The following is a 21216-nucleotide window of genomic DNA, read 5'->3' on the forward strand; positions in this document are numbered from 1 at the left end:
AATAGAAAAAAAAAAAGACCCTTGCAGTAATATTTTAAGCACTGAAATTGTATCGTAGGGTGCATGTCATCTTAGCCTGCGTGACTGCAGCCATAACTGTGTGACTGTCGCGCTTAGTGGTTACACCATGCAACAACATTATCTGCGCCTGAGCCCCCCTTTTTAATATCTGGTTCTGAGCACATTACGAAGAATTAATTTTGCCTTGTAAGTGAATTGTGGCAGTTTGCTATTTTGATTTTCTGCGACAGAAAGAAAGTGAAATTAGAGTATTACATAGGATCATGCGTGGAATGCCCACTGCTGGACGCAGGATGCCATAAGCATGGCTTCTCGATGGAAAGAAACGCTGATTTGCCGGAGGCTATTACTATTAAGGTAGAAGCGATCACTTACTTAAATAAACAAATGTAATATCTTGACCCTTAAAATAGTTCGAACTTTCTCGTGCCACTGCGGTGCACGTGACCATGGCAAGACAGTTTTTTTTTTTTTTTTTTGCGATGTTCTTACTGTTCCTGCGATAAAAAATAGCGGCGTGTGAAGCAATGCGGCGATCGTGCTAACGGGGCTATAGACCACACACAGTGGCATGGCTTGTTTACGTAGCTGTTTAGGACTTCACAAGGGAAAAAAAAAAAAAAAAAACCAATTCAGTGTCATTCCACTCTGTGAATGTGGATAACCAGCGAAGCTGTGTATGTGGTGATTGACCGTTGCTCCGGTGAAACGTTCCAAGTTTGCGGGATCGGGGCCACATGGACGGTTCGCATTTTTTCCCGCCTCGCGGTCCTGGCGGGCAGCACGTCTTGGCGTCCGCGGCCCGCTCAACGTCAGTAGTCTCCTTCCGCCGCCGCCGCGCCCATTCCATTTTCGGTTCACGCCGTCGTTCTTGGTAGGCACGCTGTAATTTTCAGACCGTACAACACGCGGCCTACTAATTTCACAGTCAGAGCAGAACTGAGGAAAGGAGCCTACGTAGAGCATGACGTCAGGAGACAGAAGACACTCAGATTGGCAGGCACTAGTTTGAATACGCGGGATGGCGTACACGTGTATGGTGCGAACGTAGACATGGCCGACGCGAGTCAAAGTGTAGCGCATGCACACGATCTTGCGCGCGACAGCGACGCGATGGAGATGGCTGTCGCGTTCGCTCGTCGCCTACAAGCCGTACCGCATGCGAGCGACGGCTTTGAGCGACGTCTCCCCGGTGTTGCCGGTACGAGGGCAGCAAATACACGTCGAAACTGGCGTGACGCGTGCTTTATTAATTTATGCTGATGTGTTTTACGGTAAAGAGCAGCATAAATATTTGATAGGGCTTGTATTTGGACCCAATACATTAAACTTATATTTTTGCGAGTTGGTGGAGTGCTTGAAGCCTGCTTCACCTCCGCCGCGGGTCGGCCCGGTGTTGCACTATCTTCGGGATCGGCCCACGCTTTTAGTCTACGGACATCGATCCGCTGGAAACTAGCCACATACAGCTTCGCTGCTAAGCACGACGTCACCGGATCAAATCCTGGCCACGGCGGCCGCATTTCGATGGGGCCGAAATGCGAGAACACCAGTGTACTTAGATTTAGGTGCACGTCAAAGAACCCCAGATGGTCCAAATTATTCCGGAGTCCACGATCTCATTACGGTCACGATCTCATTAAGGCGTGCCTCGTAATGAGATCGTGGTTTTGGCGCGTAAAACCCCCATTTCACAGTTTCACTCAAAAAAATAAAAGAAAGAAAATACGTACAAGCGAAGAAGTGAAGTGCACATGACACGTTATCGGGGTTAAAAAAAATCTATGCTTTTCAGAACAACTCACAAAACGACAAGCCCCAAAGAAGTGCCGGAGGAGATTGTGGCCGAGAGTCAGCCCTCCGTTGAAAGACACAGTTCGCGCTTTTTGAATGCTTTGTTCGTTTCGCGCAAAAATGAAGAACTGCAGGTTTCATTGCGTATACGCGTATTGTGTGCTAATAAAACGCGTTGGCTGCAATGAACTGGCAGCATGTTGCCCTCCACTTCTACATTCTTGCACGAAACGCGCAGAACATTCTCATTTTGCGCGATAGGAGCGCTAGCTGTGTTATTCAATGGAGGGCTGTTTCTCGGCCACGCTGTCTGCTATGGCACTTCTTTGGTGCTTTTCTTTTTGCGAGTTGTTCTGCTTGCATTCTAACCACTCTTTTGGCATTTCTGAGGGCGCAATCCAAATAACGCAGGATTTTACGCCAATTAATATGCTCAAGTGTACCATCTGCGTATGGAGTCAAGGGTACAAGAAGTACTGCTGTCAATCCTGTACTAAAGTAGAAGTATGCATGGAGCTTGAGGAAAGGTCGCATGGGTTTGTGCGTATAAGCACTTGGATTAATCAAGACAGCATGCAGAAAGGCACAACGCAGGATGTCGAGACAGCGTGCTTAGCTCCGTCTACGCCGCAACTGTTCTGGAGGCGGTTGTAACAATACATACTTGGAGTACTAATGTTAGCACTTGAGGGATGCACAAAAGCCCGCACAAGGGAGCAGCCACTTGATATAAACTCTGTTGCGTCAATGTAACATCTGTACATTGGAAACGAAAACATTCTCTTGCACAAGAACCACAATTTCTTTTTTTTTGTTGTTGAAATTTTGAGAGATTGCAAGGTCACGGCCGCGCGATGAAACGCAGGAGGTGTTTCCTCGTGCGTTTCATCGAGCGGCCGTGGCAAGGTCTTGCACGAGTCAAGCTTTTATTGCTGCATGCCCGCACCGCAACACAAGTTCACAGAATATGCAGCCACAGTTGGCCTACTAGAAAAACTTTTATTCAGTGCTCATTCACTTTCACTAATATCAAACTTGACTAGGTCTGGTTAAGTAGCCCCGTTTACATGAATGCGACAGTGGCGCATCGCATTTCCAAGCGCATTTGGGAAAGGCGATGCGACGCCGTTTACATGAAGCACATTAGTAGCGCCGCATGAATGACTAGAGTGGGGAAAGGAAAGTGGAAAGAGGGAGCCCCTCGGCTCTCGCTTGCTTCTCGGTAGAAGATAGCGCCAACCCCTTTCCTTTCCAAATGAACCACTTAGTAGTAGTAGTCATCGCGGTTGTCATCGAAGGTATTGTTAGACGCCACCGCCTCCGTTCTCCCCTCTCAGTCGACGATCTTGCGTTTACATGCTCCGCGAGAGTCGACTAGCGCCTGTAAATCTACCCTCGCCTGGCGCATTAATAGAGAGTTTTAGATTAGGGGGACGCAAGCGTAGGGGCCCGCTTGCGCTTGGGGCCGCGGTACTGCGCACGCGCAGACCGGTCTGCGCGTGCGCAGTACCGCGGCCCCAAGCGCTAGCGGGCCCCTACACTTGCGTCCCCCTAATCTAAAACTCTCTAATGCGATGCGCCTTCCTAGCTCATTACCGCTGTTTACATGAATGCGATGCGATGCGACACTGTCGCATTTATGTCAACGGGGCTAGTGATGTGAATAGCCTTTGGTGAAACTGTTTTCAAATACTTTTTACCCCCCCCCCCCTTCTCTCCCAAAGGCAGGGCTGTGGGCTTATGCGCGAAAATGTGATAGTACAGTAAAGCCTCAAAATAACAAATATGGATATAACAAATTATTGAATATAACAAAGTAAATATATACTGTCATTGCTTTTTCTTCTGCCGATATCAGTGTAACGAATATACAGAGTGTTTCATTTTAGCTGTACCATTTTTAAAAATTGCCTGTGGCAGATAGCACGATTCTAATTTTTGATCTACCCGCCGTGGTTGCTCAGTGGCTATGGTGTTGGGCTGCTGAGCACGAGGTCGCGGGATCGAATCCCGGCCACGGCGGCCGCATTTCGATGGGGGCGAAATGCGAAAACACCCGTGTACGTTAAAGAACCCCAGGTGGTCCAAATTTCCGGAGTCCCCCACTACGGCGTGCCTCATAATCAGAACTGGTTTTGGCACGTAAAACCCCATAATTTAATTTAATTTTTGATCTAAACTACTCGATGAGGTGGCCATTACTTCCACGAGAAAGGAAAACGTCTAATTGAGTAATTAACATAATTCCGCTAATTAACTTTTTAATTAATTATTTTAGGCAAATCTTTCAATCTACGAATTATAGCCGCTGAGTTCGCAAGGTGTATTCACTTGGAACGAATTCAGAGGACTGAACCAGTTTCGTGGTATTAATTTTCAAAGTGTCCGACGAGATGCATGGGCGTTCCAGTTAACTTTTTGAGAAAACGCTGTTTTATGCATTGAAGCACATGCCCCTCGCGGGCATGCAAGGGATGTCCGCAGACCATGGAAAGTGCGGCCAAACGATCATGTGAGGGACGTCTGCAGGATGTATTCCTACATCCCTAGGATAGCTATGCCTTTCAAGTTTTTGGACTTCATTGCTTTTTCAGATTTTCTATTTCAGAGTGGTCTTCTCTGACGTAATCGTGCACGACGTTAACTACTCGTATACGTGTATTGAAGTGTCTTTAGTTCCAGAGCGTTTATATACGCTTCTCGACTGCCCCACTGGCGTGTATAGGCAGGCCATTCCGCGACGGTGTTCTCGGAGAACCCGCTGCACGCAGCATTGTCTTGTTAACGAGCTTCATGACGACTCTGAACTGACGTGTTGGATATCGACCATGCAGCTCCATGAGAGTGCGACATGATCCATCGGAAACATTGTGACCTCGATAAGTGCCATAGATTTAAACCTCGTTCCCAATCATTCTACTGCCGTGCCTTTTAATCCACCTCGAGATGCTCGTCATATGCTATCACGTCATAATGCCTGTCAGTTCATGAGTGATCCCCCACAGTGGTCGGTATGGTAATTGGTTGGTTTTATTTCCGCTAACTTTAGCCAAAGTTTTTTTGGTTTTTTTTTTCTTAACACGCGGAAGCACTTTAGGAGGACGCGACATGTTGTTGACTATCGTAGGGAGCGAGTCACACTATTCTAAAGCGAAGCTTTCGTTGCCTCTTCCGCAGGGTTGGGTGCTCGCTGTGGCATCCTTGCTGGATATATTTATGAATATGTATATACGGCAGGCATTGCCAAATCCCGAGTGGGAGCTTATACCACTGTCGTTGAAGAGAAAAGTGTACAATCATTGCATTCTACCGGTGCTAACATATGGGGCAGAAACTTTGAGGTTAACAAAGAAGCTCGAGAACAAGTTAAGGACCGCACAAAGAGCGATGGAACGAAAAATGTTAGGCCTACCGTTAAGAGACAGGAAGAGAGCGGTGTGGATCAGGGAGCAAACGGGGATAGCCGCGATATTTTATAGTTGACACTAAGCGGAAAAAAATGGAGATGGGCAGGTCATGTAATGCGTAGGATGCACCCGCCGTGGTTGCTCAGTAGCTATGGTGTTGGGCTGCTGAGCACGAGGTCGCGGGATCGAATCCCGGCCACGGCGGCCGCATTTCGATGGGGGCGAAATGCGAAAACACCCGTGTGCTTAGATTTAGGTGCACGTTAAAGAACCCCAGGTGGTCCAAATTTCCGGAGTCCCCCACTACGGCGTGCCTCATAATCAGAACTGGTTTTGGCACGTAAAACCCCATAATTTTTTTTTTTAATGCGTAGGATGGATAATCGGTGGACCATTAGAGTTACAGAGTGGATACCAAGAGAAGGGAAGCGCAGTCGTGGACGGCGGAAAACTATAGGTGGGGTGATGAAGTTAGGAAATTTGCAGGTGCAAGGTTGGAATCAGCTAGCGCAAGACAGGGGTAATTGGAGATCACAGGGAGAGGCCTTCGTCCTGCAGTGGACATATAGGCTGAAGAAGATGATGATGATGATATACAAAGATTATATGTGCTCTGTCTTGGTTGTAATTTCAGCCTCGTCATACCATCGTCCTCATGTCGTCGTCATCATTGCTTCGTCATCCCATTGTCGGTAAGCGCCGCCGTCGTCACACGAGTCATCATTCCAGCATTGTCATTCCATTGCATGTCGTCGTGATGCCGATTGTGGTCATTTTGTCGTCGTCATGGGGTCATTGTCATACTATCGTCATATCATTGTCGTCATACAGTCATCGTCATTCTGTCGTTGTCCTGCAGTCACGGTCGTTCCAGCGTCGACATCCTATTGTGACTCCGTCGTCGTTGTTACCCCGTCACCGTCGTTCTTTCTTTGTCTTTCCGTCGTCGTCATCGTCATTATTCCAGTGTCATACCGTTATCGTGATGCCTTCGTCATCACATCGTCGTCATGCGTGGGATTCGTGTGTTTCGAGCCGTTTCGCACTGAAAACGTGTCCGGCTGGTCGTGTGTTCTGTAGTTGCGAAAGATCGCTAAACAAGGACCACGTTATTCGCAAACGCCAATAAAACCTTGGCCTAAACCGATTCGCACAGCTCGCGGAATCCGGATGTTCTTATTAACATTGTTGATTACTGAACAAGTAACTTGGCGCAATAAATGACACAGACACTTTCTTGTGTCTGTGTTTTTTATTGCACCAAGTTACTTGTTCAGTTATGTAAAACCAACTAGCCCAACAATTAACTATTGTTGGTTAACTTTGTGTACTCGAACCTCGTTGATTAACGATTGCATTTTCTGTTATCGCGCAAATTCTGACGCCCGCAGTTGCCATATATATAAAGTTTGGATATCAGAAATTACCGTAATGCCTCGAATTCCTTATGATTTATAATTTCTGACAGCGGTCGCAGAAACACGAAACATGTAGGTGCTCGAAGAAAGGGGTGTCTTTATTAAAAAGTGACAACATTGCAGCTAGGAGTCTTCGTACGCCATTGCAGGTCATTGTTACGTAAGATTTATTTTACAGCTGTGTGTGCTAGTGGGTAGGAAAGAACTAAATACGGAGACAACTTTAGCACACCGCATATAAAACAACGACACGCGCACTTCGCCAGGCGTACGTCCTCGGTCTCCGCGAATGTTTCACTCCGACTCGACAGTTTTCTTCATGCCGGAGGCCTAGAAAAGAAAACAGAAGAAATGCACATTTACGAGACATTCACGTTTGCATATTTTTTTCTTCTCTTTCTTCTACAGTAATTGCCAAAAGTTTCGAAGCCACCGCGCCGCTTCGTCGTCGAGCCCTATCTTAAGGATATGCCAGACGACCCGAGGATGAGGAAAATGAGCAGCGCAATGCCACCCTTCATGTCAGGGTCCTTGGGGCCATATTGATTCGTGCAAAAAATTACAAGAGGGGGCTGTGGCGCTATGGTGCCCTTGGGACTTTAGGAGTATGGCTGCAAGCATGACAGTTCAGCCAGATTTGTCTAAACTTCGTCCTGCCATCTTCAAACGACTTTGTTTGTGACTTTGCAAAAAATTTGGCATTTTTTAACGTTGCGTTATATTACGTTTCGATATTGCGTTTTAAATGCAACAATTCGCAGTGATTGTGCACGTGCGCGGATACATTTTGACTTCATTCGGACGTAAAAAAACTCCATAAGTTTACAGAGATAAAGCGTAGTAAACAAAGCTACAAGCCCGAAGATTAGACAATACCGCGAACTATCCATCTTTCCCATGTTAGCTTATAGGGGGCGCCCCGATGTCCCCCTCACCCGTAGTGGTGGGCGAGGACGACATCGAGGCCCCCTGGTGGCTGAGCTATCCCCCCCTCCCCCCCCTCTTTTTTTTTTTTTGCGCATGTCGCAAAGTTATGCATGTGCATAGTCCCAAAAAGCAAATTGTCTTTTGTTGAGAAAAAACTATTTCGTCGCCAACGTTAAGCACTTAGAAATGAAAGCAACAAATCTACATTGAAGGCCAACACATACTGAGGGCAGTCTCTATTGTGATGACACCAAACACAGACTGCCTTTCGGCAAGCAAAAAAAAAAAAAAAAGTGAAGTTTCCCACAAATGTGCGGCCCGTTCGACTCCCGGAAAAATTGGTTTTGATCCACGCTGGTTATGAGTTGGGCATCTATGGCATAGATATATTTATATGATAAAATCACGGCTGAACACCTGGGACTACCAATAATAGGACAAATGAATGCGCACTCGGAACTACATTATTTGAAAAAGAAAAATATAAAGCACTCTTATACGTCCTACAAGGTAACAACCGAATCGATAGCCAACTCGCACAGTTTGAGATTCCGCTTCACTATCTTCAAATCTTATAGCTGACACTTTCCGTTTCGTTACACCGGCAAAACTCTCGCTGAAGTAAAGCATGGTCAATAAGGTTTTATATTTTGTTCACTTTTATTGATATTTCATTATATTGAGGTGCGGCTGTATTCAGATTAAAAAAAAAATTGGAGGACGCTTACGCTTCGCCTTTAAGAGTGGAACGCGAAAGCATTCAAAGATCCCTGGCTGCTTATCAGGCATTTTTCTCGTATATATTCAAATTACAATCCGACGCTATCACGTCTGTAAATTGTGGTTAAGTCGTACTTTACGATTTGTCTGACGGATTTTGCTTTGAGAAATTGCATTTTTGTTCACTAACGCCTTGCGCCACGCGAAGGGCTTGCCCGGTTGGGGTGGTTCGGGATGATGTGGTTCGAACCGTTCGGCATGATTATTTCCGCCAACGACACCGGCGCTTCCGCCGACGCCGGATTTTCTGCGACACGGGGCTATTAAGGCTATCGTGTTAAAAACTAACGCTGTAGGTGTGAAAAACATGACCATGCAGCCACGTTTTCTATTTTCTTTATCGTACCCGATATTTCATTGCGTATGGGCGCTCGTTATATCGAGGTTTGACTGTGCTCACTTTGGCGAAGTCGCGCTATAACCTCCGCTTCAGCCGCTATAGTGCTGCTCACCCTGGACATGTAGGTCATCTCTTCGAAGTTCGGGAAGCCGGCGGAGGAAGCGGCGGCGGCGCGCTGCTCGTTGTCGTCGCCGCGTCGCTGCTCGCGCAGCACCCAGTCCACTTCCTCGGGCAGCGTGTAGTGCTCGTTGGCGATGATCACCATCACGGGACACGGCCGGCTGTACACCTCGCCCTGAAGAAGAGAACGCGACGCCGTGTATAAATTTCAATCACGGGGTTTAATGTTCCAGAACTGAACAGTGGGTTACGAGGGACGCCGTATGTATATATAATGGAGGGCTCCGGATTAAATCGGACCACCTAGCTGGAGTTATATCTAACGTGCACCCAAGGCACCGCACGCGAGCGTTTTTACGCGAGCCCCCTCTATCGGTCGCCCATGACGATGACGGCATGTGACGATTCTGGAACGACGACGGGGTGACGACGACTCTGTGACGATGACTGTGTGACGACGACGGGGTGACGACGACAGCGCGGCAGCGGCGGTAAGACGAGAATCGGACGACGAAACTCGAATAACGACTATGCATGGAACGACCACGACGACATCACGACGACAATGACATGACTACGGCAGCATGATCATAGTTGAATGACATGATTACGGCGGCGTGATGACGACAAGATGACCAGCAGACTTCTGTCGCTGCGTAAGAGGATGGATATATATATATATATATATATATATATATATATATATATATATATATATATATATATATATATATAGACAGTCTCAAAGTGCTTAATGTAGACAAGTAATGCCTATTGAATTAAAACAACAGCAGCAGCAGCAACAACAACAAAACATACATATTCCATAGGCCAAATACATAGGCCATTCAAAGTGTTCGAAAATTACGCATCTCTGGGTTCAGGCAAGGCGTTTCTCGGCATGACGCTCCACACGAATGTAATCCAGTCACAAGGGACACTTTCTGCCCATGGAGATCACGCTCGATCACGATCGAAAGTGGTGCCCCCTGTTACTGGGTACTTAAGAGACTGTAGCAACGTTCACCAAGCAAGACAAGAGAGCAACCAGGTTGGGTGTATATATGGTGTGCGTACCGGGAAGATAACCTTGGTGACGGTGCGCGGGATGTACATGGGCGCCAGGTACTCCTCCTCCGTGGTGGCGTCCATGATGCGACCCTGGATGAGCAGCAGATCCTCGATGTCCGGGCTCACCTGGAACTGCTTGGCGCTCATCAGGTCCGGCATCTGCATCCGCTCCAGACGGTTGTTGACCTTCTCCGTGGGCCAGGTCTACGCAGTAGAGACGCACAGCACCCATGTTATTCGGTGGCTTTAGAGGCCAACTGCAACGAGGTCTTGGAGCGCGTATAAAGACTAGTTTCCGATAGCGTCGATATAGTAGAGCAGGCTCCATGCAAAATTGTCCGCTTAAAATACGAGTGAATGCGCCACGAAAAGCTCGCGAAAATAGACAATTTTGACATCGAAACTGAAGAAAAAAAATCAGAGCCCTTCCACTTCTGTGAAGATGGAAGCCAGCGAAGCTGTACTGTGCATGGTGGGTCTGCTATAGTGAATACTGCCATAGTGACTTTATATAATCATTATTGACTATATTGAGCGAATAAAGAGACATACACTCAAAGATGCCGGTGTTCATAATTTATTTTCTAACCATGGTAACCATTGCCTCGTGATCACTATGGTATACGGCGAGTGGTTTAACATAACCACCAAACCCATACCGATTCCAAGGGGCAACTTATGACGTCGCTAAGAAAATTACTATGTCAAGAGAGAATGAGACAGTTATTGATTGGTAGACTATTACGTTTTATCACTGACGTTTCGACACACTGCTAGCCACCAGGGGCACGCGTAGTCCGTTTTAGGTGCTGTTTATGAGCTGATTAAAAAAAAAAATTAGGCGATCACCAGCTCTGCAGCTTTGCTAAGACTGCTTCAATTATGTTTTTATAGTATACTACTCACCTATACAACCAGTTTAGCCAGAGCGAAATGTCGTTGCAAATGAACTTCAATGCGTTCAGCAAAAGCCGAGTTATTGGTATATAATGAAACACCACCTTCGCGGTGCCTCTGCTCCTTCTTCAATGCCTTACACTGCGAATGCTACGGCGGAGTGGGGCGTGCCCACAACACTCCGCCTACTGATGGCCGGTTACCGTGGCGTGCAGCGTAAAATTGATATTGGATGTTAACGTAGACGCCACTACTTCCGATTTCGGAGCCTACGACTCGCCAAACGTAAGCCAAACGCGGTTGTCCGCAGCGTTTGCTTTGTGCACGACAGGGCTTGAGTGCGTGGTTGTGGTCAAATGCTCCAGTCTGGTCGTGCTACGTGGTGCGGGCCGGCTTTGTTCTGCAGCAGCTTGAATGACGGGTGGCTCCTATTGGGTTTTCTGTTGGGTGCCAGGATCCATCTCATCGCTGCTATCCAGTTATTAGACATGTGCCATTGAGTGCGGGAGTTGGGGGACGTTGAGGATGATTTAGAGAACTGAAGGTTTATTTAAATTATTTACAGGATTAGAACAAAGCAAATATACAGTAAAAGAGCCATTGTTACGGCCTACAGCAGATCGGACACTGCGGCCCGCGGCAAGAACGTCTCTCTTCTCGATCTGTCTCTCGCTTTTAACCCCTTCGGTCTCTTGGGGTGACGTCATTTTCAGCCAATCGTCGTGTCCGTCCAGGTGTCGTCATTTTCCTTCTTATCGTAGGGCCCGTGCTAGTGGCGTCATTTTTGGCCATTGGGGACTCTCCAAGGGCTCTATTCTCCGATGGTCGACTTGCCTCCGGCGTAGCCTCCTCGCCAGGCAGCGCTCGGCTGGAGGAGACGGGTTGTCTTTCCAGAGCTATAAAACAGCTTCGCTCGGGACTAGGGTCAACTTCTTCGAACCGTGCCGGTATCCCGCTGCACTTACGGAAAGCATCACGCAGGGCGGGGGGGGGGGGGGGGGGGGGTTGACAAGTTTCATATGCGCGGCACACGAGGGTGGGGGTCACCAACCTGTCTGACTGGTCCGGTAACGTGGTTGACGCGCCCCCTGAGCACCATAATTGGAGTGCGTCGGCGATTGGATGTGGTCGGGGAACTTGAGTGATGCCAGGAAAAGAGTCGGTATTTAACACTACATTTAACTTGCGGATTTTGAAGCGCTATCAATACGAAGCGAAGTCTGCCAAGGCGTCTATCCAGGAGCGGCCAGGAGGGAGCGCGCGATGACAAGCGTACGTGTGGTCTGACCTTAAGATTCGCGTGGTTCGCGGCTACTTGAGGGTTCAAATGTAGTCGAAATTAGCGAGACCCGGTGGCTACGACACCGATAAGCAGGGTGGCCAAAATTTAATTCCTACGCGGGCGGCCGCGGCTGGGCGTGAGCAGACGATAGTTGCCTTCTTCCTGAAGTACGTAATTATCGAAATTCGGAAAGCACATTTTCGCTTACTTCAACCTGTTCATTAAACTTTGTCAATAAATATACGCTGTAACAGTAGGAAGGAGCGCACTGAACCAAACACCCTTCTTGGTTGACGTCAGCTATTGGCTAATAGCAGCTGCGTTTTCTGGATGCTCTGTGACGAAATAAAGCATCCAGAACAGAGTGAGGAGCAGGTTTCTGTTGAAAAGAGAGCGTTTGAGAGAAAGGTGACTTCGCGCTCCGCTTGCGAGCTCCACGCGCCGCACACGACTGCAAAATTTGGCTGAGATGTTCCCAGCAGTGTATGCTGTCCGCGGACTGTGTTTTTTCTTCAAGCCCGAAGGGTGGTTCTTAAGTGGCTAGTCCCTGCTCCATTGAGAAGTATTGAAGTCACACGTCGGCCAAGAATCCTGTTCTAATTGGTTAACTTGCCACGACAGGAGACTGTAAGAGTTTAATGGTGGGCTATAGTGTTAGAGGCTAAATATAATTCTAGTAAAAATGCACGGACGAGTGGAAGACGACGACTGGACAAACGCTAGACTTTCAACCATCTTTCAAGTTTAGCGCGATACTGTCTAGCGTGTATAGTCTTTGTCTTTTCCCGCTAGATCAATGTTCAGTGTCAATCAGATCATGTTGTGATTCACACATCAATCATTTGTAATACGGATCGTGGCTGCAAAACTTCAAAATCACGCTGAAAGAGGTCACATTACGCACCTAATGGGATTGAAGCATAGAAGTTGCCCTCCTGACGCAGTTATTTATACGGCATCGTCTGTATTTCGTTCCTGACTTTTGTTACGCACTTCCTTATAGGTAGCCAGAGCCAAGGCACCTGCTTTGGTGTCCCGGCTGGTAAAGAATTCTAGGGCTTATCATGAGGGCGTGAGTTCTATTCTAGGGCATGACCACAATATTCGAATAAGGGTGAAATGCAGAGAAGCTCCAGCCCTCTATAATATCTGATACACGTTGAACTCGAAATGTAGTTTCTTAAGATGGTCCATATAGGTATCCCACAGCTTATGTGACATCCATTGTATATATGTATAAAAAAAATCTGTGCCCCAGGTGCGGCCTTTAAACGTTCAGCTCTAACAATAAAAAGAAGCTAAGAGATGAGGTCCATATTCGCCGCTGGCGTAGCAAGCACGGGTAGTGCCTAGACCACCTTTTCGAAATAATGTAGGGCAGCGAATGCAACGGGCTGTGCTACATACGGCGCTGGAGACTGAGCTTGAGATTGGCAACACGACACAGTGACGCGCAGGAGAGCGCGACGTAGGGACACGTGCATTTGCATGACAGAGCCCTTGATTGGCTGACACCGTAGCTGTACATTTCCTTCCACTGCGACATTATTGTGAAACAGGGTAGATACGCATAATGAACTCATGTGTGTGTTCTGCTGAACGACGAAGCAAGGCATTGCGTTTCGTTCAACCGACGTCACCTCTTCTGAATCTCAGCTGTAAATTCTCTCAGGGCTCTGGTTTTCAGGCACTTGCGGCGCCGTCACCAACGGTGCGTACAGCATATTACTGCGTGATTGGTTGTATGTACACGTATGCGGAAAGAATGCTGCACCTGGTACTGCGGCTGCGACTGCAGCAGAGGCGTGCTCAGCGTGGAGCAGATGAAGTACCACAGCTGGTAGCGGAAGCTGGGCCACGCGGTGAACACTTCCAGCGCCTCCAGCAGCCGTTCCTTGGGGATCAGGTATGCCTGCAAGCGCGTACGCGTGAGCACCAGTGGTTCTCAAGGTGAGCTATATTCAGGTGCTTTGCAGGCATAGGTAAACCAAGGGTTGCAGCATTGTAGCATAAAGCATTGTAGCAGGAAGAGGCATGATAATTTTAGAATGGCTGTGCTTCAAGATACGCTAGGCAGCTAGCCGTGTATTCAAAAAGACGAAGAAACGATCGAGTGGGAATATATATTACTTACCGAGAAAGCTATATAAACGAGTGGACGTATCAGGCTTAAATGATGACGGAAATAGCGTTACAGAGGAATTGGTAACCACGTGCGCTTTTTCGGGCTTGAAAGCTAGTTTGTGTCATAAGCTGAATCAGAGTTCTTTAATGAACAAATTAAAGAAAATCTGAAAAACTGAACCTGGACTTATGGCCATAGAATTGGTTTGGCCATAGAACTCATTGGTTCTTGTGTTTTGTTAACGATCAAGTTAGCCTGGGTGCATCGCGGACCGCGATGCACCCAGGCTAACCAGATGACCGCGATGCACCAGGCTAACCGATGCACCCAGATATATATATATATATATATATATATATATATATATATATATATATTACATAGTCATGTCATAGGAAGCTAACGAGCAATGACACCAGTACAGCATATATGGGAAATTATTCGTAGCTCTTAATTGAATTAAATAATTGATAAATAAATGTAAATGAAAGTGGATGAAAAAACAACTAGCCGCAGGTGTGATACGAGCCCAGGTGTTCGCATTACGCATCGATGCTCTTACCAAGTGAGCTACCGCGGCGCCGTCTATATATAAATATATATATGTGCCCGAGGCCCCTTACGTTGACCGCGGTCTCGGCGGTGACCGTGGTGACGCAGGGCTCGTCCGAGACGATGCTCAGCGTGCCGATGATGTCGGGCTGCCAGGATGTAATCTTCGAAGTATCCGTCACTGTAGAAGTACAGGAACGAGGCCGTGTTGGGCAGCGCGCCGTCCACGTTCTCCGTCACCTCGCCGGACACCTGCGTCGCCGAACACCCTGAAGAAAAGCTCTGTACTCTGTCAAGAACATCAGCGCCGCCTTGCGGTCTGTCAGCGCGGAACTTGTGTCACCACGCAGCTACGCCCTCTTCGAAAGCACTACTATACACAACTTTACGTTACTGTGTAGGATACGTCTCTACCATCTCCTCTTTGTGTTGCTTGAATTGGTTGCAGTTCACTCAGTTGGCAATTTGTGGCTTGTGGAGCTCTTTTGTGGTTGCGTTAAATTGTATTCTTCCAGTTTAAATGAGTTCAGTGTTGCATTCTTCTGGCTACTACTGCACTGCAGCGACACGCCTATTTTCTGTTTTTATATTTTAGTAAATGACGACGATGATGATGAACAACAACGGTGCAGCCTTCCAAGGCAGATTCGAAAGTGCAGATTTCCGTTCACGCTAAAATACCCGCTGACCGGAACGGTAGCACCATGATAAGCAGCAGTCAGTGCAAGGAATTGGCGCATATAACATGCGTGAATGCGTACGGACCTTTACAATACCCGAGGTCGCTACGACGATGGAAGTGTCCTCGTTCTCGTGTATGATCTCCACACCGGGCTCGTAGGACACCGGTCGGATGGTCATCTGGGAAAGAAGCGCAATAGGGCTAAAGTGTATCGCAGCGACCAGAATCAGCGGTAGCGACCTGTTTGAAAAACTGCGCAGCTGGTTTTTCGGCATTGCACCCCAAAAATAACAGTCGACACGTCGCTAAAAAAGTAATTCTAAAATAATTTGACTGGTATTAGTAAATTACGCTTCTACAATACAAAAATATGCACACGCGTACAAAAAGAAGGTATACCGTGAGATGAGGCACGGCTCAGCCATTAAAGAGACAATAAAGAAAGACACGCCAATAAAGAAAGACAAAGCCGTTTACCGGCGTTTGCGCGAACTTCGATCGTTCGTGACGCTACTATACACGCGGCCTCAGAGAAAGTAGACGAGACGTATACCGCGAGGAACTGTCTGAGCTTGTCGGTGCCCATCCATGGCACGGCGCGTAGCACCGAGATGGGCTTGTAGCTGCTGGGAAAGCTGTACGGCGCGGACATCACCTGCTGCATCGATTCCTCGGCGGCCTGCATGCGTCGCGCTTCAATGCGTCATTATGCTTCGTCACTGTGCAAACGCTTTTTTTGTTGTTTATTTCTAACCATTTGTTAAAAATAATCGCCTGGAGCCCATCGCGCAACTCTGCCTGATGAGGTGGATTACCGGAAGAGGCGGCCGTTAATATAGCGGGACAAATCGTAATGTCCAGATGAATACATAAAAGTTTAAAAAGCACGCCTAATTAATTTTTAATTATTCACTCGCGGACACACGCTCCAGTTCAGAAATTCAAGCCGAGTAGTAGTGAAGTTATGCCAGCTTAGCAGATACTCAAGATACATGTCTCCAAAATCCTCTAAAAAGTGCATCGGTGTCACAGTTAAGGTCCTCTCCTGTCTTGACGCATGATTTTGGGAAAATGTCAGCCGGAATGCCGATGAATTTCATAGCACACAATCGAGGCGGGATATCTCGAAAGTGGTAATAGCTTTAAAATTTAATGAAGTTAAGAAAACGTGATTTCACCACTGCTGGACTTCAATTTCCCTATTGGAACACATGTGCCCTAAAGCGAATAGAAATTAAAAAGTTAAGTAGCGACTATTTTTTAATTAGCTCCGTGGACATTGGGATTTCGCGCACATTTAAAGTCCGTCTCTTCCATATTTACGCCTGAAAAGACTGCACAGCGCTGTCTGCCATGTACATATTTTAATCTGCTCAAACGAAAAAAAAAAAAAAGGAAACTGGCGGTATGCAGTCATATCACCTTCTGTGTCACTAGAACGTATATGCGCAAAGCACTTCTTTACTAATTCCGAAAGGCCACAATGCCGGTACACTAGATGAACAGACGGGGATAATCAAGTTTGTGGACCACAGTTAGACAGAAAACGCTGACAGAAAAGCGTGTTCGAACAATGCACTACCCTCACAAAAATTCTGCACGTTGCACGGCTGTGTCATAAAGTAAATAAATAAACGAATAAATAATTTGCTCGTGCAGGTACTTTTTGGCCATATTAACGCGATAGCGTTAAGGGCCCCGTGTCGCAGAAAATCCGGCGTCGGTGTCGGCGTAAACGCCGGCGTCCGTGGCGAAGAAAATCATCCCGAACCCTCCGCGTGGCGCAAGGTGTTAGTGAACAAAAATTGAATTGCTCACAGTAAAATCCGCAAGAAAAATGGTAAAATACGACTTAACCACAACCTACAGCCATGGTGGCGTCGGATTGTAATTTGAATGTACGAGAAAACGTAATCTGTTACGAGGAAACTCAAACACAAACCATTTTTCCTGAATTTATACCGTACAAACAGCGGCGCGCTCGGGTAGGTTACTTGCGAAAATCCTATCCAGATGTAGCTCGCATCCTCGGCAGGTCAAATTGGGACTTAGTCAGCCTAAGGCGTACTGGACGCGCGCGCGTCAGGGCAATAGCAAACAATTAATAAAATAATAAAAAAAAGGTCCTAGGGTCTTCACATTTCAATATAAGACGACTTATATTGCCCCTGGAAAAACGTTTTCCCAGCAATGCATTTCTGTTTAAAAGTGAAACCGACTTTAAGGGGATCAGTGTAAGCTTGGTCTTTGCAAGCTGGCTTTCCCACGTTAAGTGTTGCAGTGAAGCCTACTCATAAAGAAAAATGCGATGTGAACGGGGCCCGATAAAGCTATCATGTTCCACTCTTAAAGACGAAGCTTAAGCGTCCTCCAATTTTTCAAGGAGAGAGAGAGAGAGAGAATAAACTTTAATCCAAAGAGCACGCGAGCGTAGGTAGCTCCTCCGCTCTGCAGTGGGTGGTCCCCTCAGTCCAGGAGTCCAGCGGCCTTAGCTGCCCTTCTCGCTCGATTAACCAGGTTGAGCTGGTCCGTCGAGTCGGAGCTGGACAGCGCTGCCTCCCATTGCCGTGTGGTGGGGTGTGTTATGGGTTTGAGCTGTGGTGTGTTTGTGCAAGCCCATACCATGTGGTAAAGTGTTGCACATTGATCACAGTGTGGACATCTATAGGAAAATAGCGCAGGGTGTATGGCGTGGTAAAGACTCAAATGTGGATAAGTGTTTGTTTGGAGTTTTCGCCATATTACGGCTTCCTCTCGCGTCAGAGCATTATGGAGTATACACGGTGGCCAAGCTGCGTTCAGCAGTATGTCGCTCGGTCGATAGACTGCCGGGCGCCAAACGTTGCTATCCCGAGGTGGCCAGAATGTGCTAGTAGCGAAGCATGCGTTGAAAATTTAGTGAGCACGAGGAATATTTCTACAGGTGACTTATGTATTGAGTACAGTTGCAATTTGGGCTAGTTTGGCACGCCATTTATTGAAGAACTTGCACGTTGCTAGAACACAGGACAGAGTAAGGGGTTGGCTTGCAAACAATTGGCGTTATTCTTGAGAGCATGCTATCGAGAACTGTTAAAAGAACCAAACAAATAAAATATAGAAAGCGGTCGCACTATATTGCACTTCCTGAAGGAAGTAAAATACTGTACTTAATATATTATCTGCAAAAAAAAATACGCTGCGTTGCACGCATAAATTTTCAACAAATGCATATATATATATAATATATATACAGTATATATATATATATATATATATATATATATATATATATATATATAGGAAAATCAGAAGCACAACTTCGCGGTTATCTTAGGTTTATTATTTTCCCAACAGTTTCGCTCGGTGGACCGACCGAAACTATATATATATATATATATATATATATATATATATATATATCATAAAATAATAAACACGACGTACGGTGAAACACGTTTTTTTTTTTACGTTCAAACGTTTCGGCTGGTGGGCCAGCCGAAACGTTTGACAGTAAAAAAAGAACATGTTCATATAATATATAGGTAACCTTGCCTTGAGGTAGTGCTAACCGACGTCACTGCTGCATGCTGACAAGCCATCTTACTTCAACGTGTGTTTCGGCGCTATACAGACTCCGTTTATGTCGGATACTTGGATCCTTTAAACGCTCGTATAGCCAGTGGCGTGTCTTCAGTGTATACAGCGCATATACTTCGACGTGTTTTTCCAGCGCTATACAGGCTCTGTTTATGTCTGATATTTGGAGTCTTCACAACGCTCGCGCAGCCAGTGGCGTGTCTTTATATAGTACAGCGCCCGCAGAGCTTTCGTCCTTTGCCGTTACGCCATCGTCCTCGAGTCACCTCTGGCTTCGTCCTTGCCATAGTACGACGAAAGAAACTTCGTCTGCCACCCCCGCCGCTGCCCACCTCTGCCTCACGTACACCAGCGGCAATGTGCGCCTGGCAGCTGGACGCGCTGCATCGGCGATTCTCAATTTTACGAAGAAGATGTTAAGAGCTGTTCCTCTATAGTATACACTCCCGCCCGCGTCATGCAGTCCGCGACGGTTCTCGTGCGGCGAAGGCCGGCGTGCGACGGCGTGGTCCAAATCAAATGTAAGTACAACGCAACGTGGATCGGAGCCCCGATTTCCTTTTTGAAACGTAATGATCAATCATTATAAAGTTATCTTGCGTATACGTCATTCGAATGGACAATAGACTATTCGCGCGGTTTTCTTTTAACCAGTAATGCGTAATCTTTGTTTCCCTCGTCGCGTTATCGAAGTCAGCTAGGAGTTTGTATACGGCTGCTGCAGTATACCGCGGCAGTATACAGCGGCAGCGTCTGTTCCTGACCGAGAAGTCAGGTGACGCAGAGCAGGAACAGCTGGTTTGCCCGAACGGCTCACACTCGTGCTAAGTAACGCCCCTATATATATATATATATATATATATATATATATATATAGGCTTTAGTGCTAAGCACTGGCGATCTGGGCCGCGATTTTGTAGCGATGCCTTATGACTTATTCTATACTAGTCTTATCACCCACCGCTTACGGCCGGCAGATCCCGTTGATAACGCGAGCGGACTGTCGCTCTGACCACTGACAAAGCGCGATAAGCGCGAAAAGGCATTATTACTTTAATGGCATCGCTACAAAATAGCGGCCCAGGACGCACTTTCTGAGGGGGACGTGATGCGCATGCTCTGTGCCGGCATTAATGGATTGGAGTATAGGCCCGAACAATCTCGCGCATCGAGAAAGCCATTCTTAGTGACGCCGAGAAATATTCAAAGCGCAGGCAAAAAATTACTGCTTACTACGCGTATTTTTTCAATAAATAGATTCCATTCTTCCTTCTTATCTCGCGGGGAGATAAGAAATTCATGTATATATAACGAACGCAATAAAAAAAAACTTCGTTAAAATTGGTTACCTGGGCGAAGTGTGGATATATCGAATTATATATGTCATATTAAACTACTTCTAGCGCACAAGCCTGTGCATCGTAACCCCATTCTACTGTACACTCTTAAAAAAAAAAAAAAAAGGTTGTACCACCCACCGCGGTTGCTTGGTGGCTATATATGGTGTTGGGCTGCTAAGCACGAGGTCGTGGTATCAAATCCCTGCCTCGCCGGTCGCATTTCGATAGGGGCGAAATGCGAAAACACCCGTGTACTTAGATTTAGGTGCACGTTAAAGAACCCCAGGTGGTCCAAATTATTCCGGATTATTCCAGGTGGTCCAAATTATTCCGGATTATGAGGCACTATACGGCGTGCCTCATAATAATCAGATGGTGGTTTTGGCACGTAAAACCCCATAATTTTTTTAGCGATTGCAGCCTTTGGGGCTTATCTTGTCCCACAACAATAACCGACATCTCTCATGCGCGCATTCCCATTATTTCACGCTGCGCGCCCGGCACTTCCAGGTCAGAAACGGCATGCGCGTCATCAGCGTGACATAGCATTTGATACAGGAAAGTAGCGAGCGACGAGTTTTCAAGAAAGAAAACACAAACAAAGCAGATGACGATTATTGTTGTGGGATAAGATAAGCCCCCAAGGGTGCAAACTTTTATTTTAACAGTGTAGCTCAATAACGTGTGCTCGCGCATATTATAGCAAAAGCCCGTGCCGTGATCATCTTGCGGTGCTCGGCGGTGTCCATGGCGCCGTTGTGGAGGAGATCGTCGATGTGGCGTCGCACGTCGTTCAGGATGCTCTGACAGGCCTGGCGGCTCTTGAAGGCCACCGCCACGCCCGGGTACTTGCTGTGCACTTCCACCACCTGTCGAAGGAC

At 47.0% G+C, this 21216-nt stretch overlaps 1 pseudogene; it reads left to right on the forward strand.

Moving 5' to 3' along the window:
- Positions 1-1311: 1311 nt before the first annotated feature.
- LOC119446938 (U2 spliceosomal RNA) lies at positions 1312-1448 on the forward strand (annotated as a pseudogene).
- The last annotated feature ends 19768 nt before the right edge of the window (positions 1449-21216 follow it).

This window comes from Dermacentor silvarum, chromosome 3, assembly GCF_013339745.2.
Source record: "Dermacentor silvarum isolate Dsil-2018 chromosome 3, BIME_Dsil_1.4, whole genome shotgun sequence".
In the NCBI taxonomy this organism is placed as follows: Eukaryota; Metazoa; Arthropoda; class Arachnida; order Ixodida; family Ixodidae; genus Dermacentor; species Dermacentor silvarum.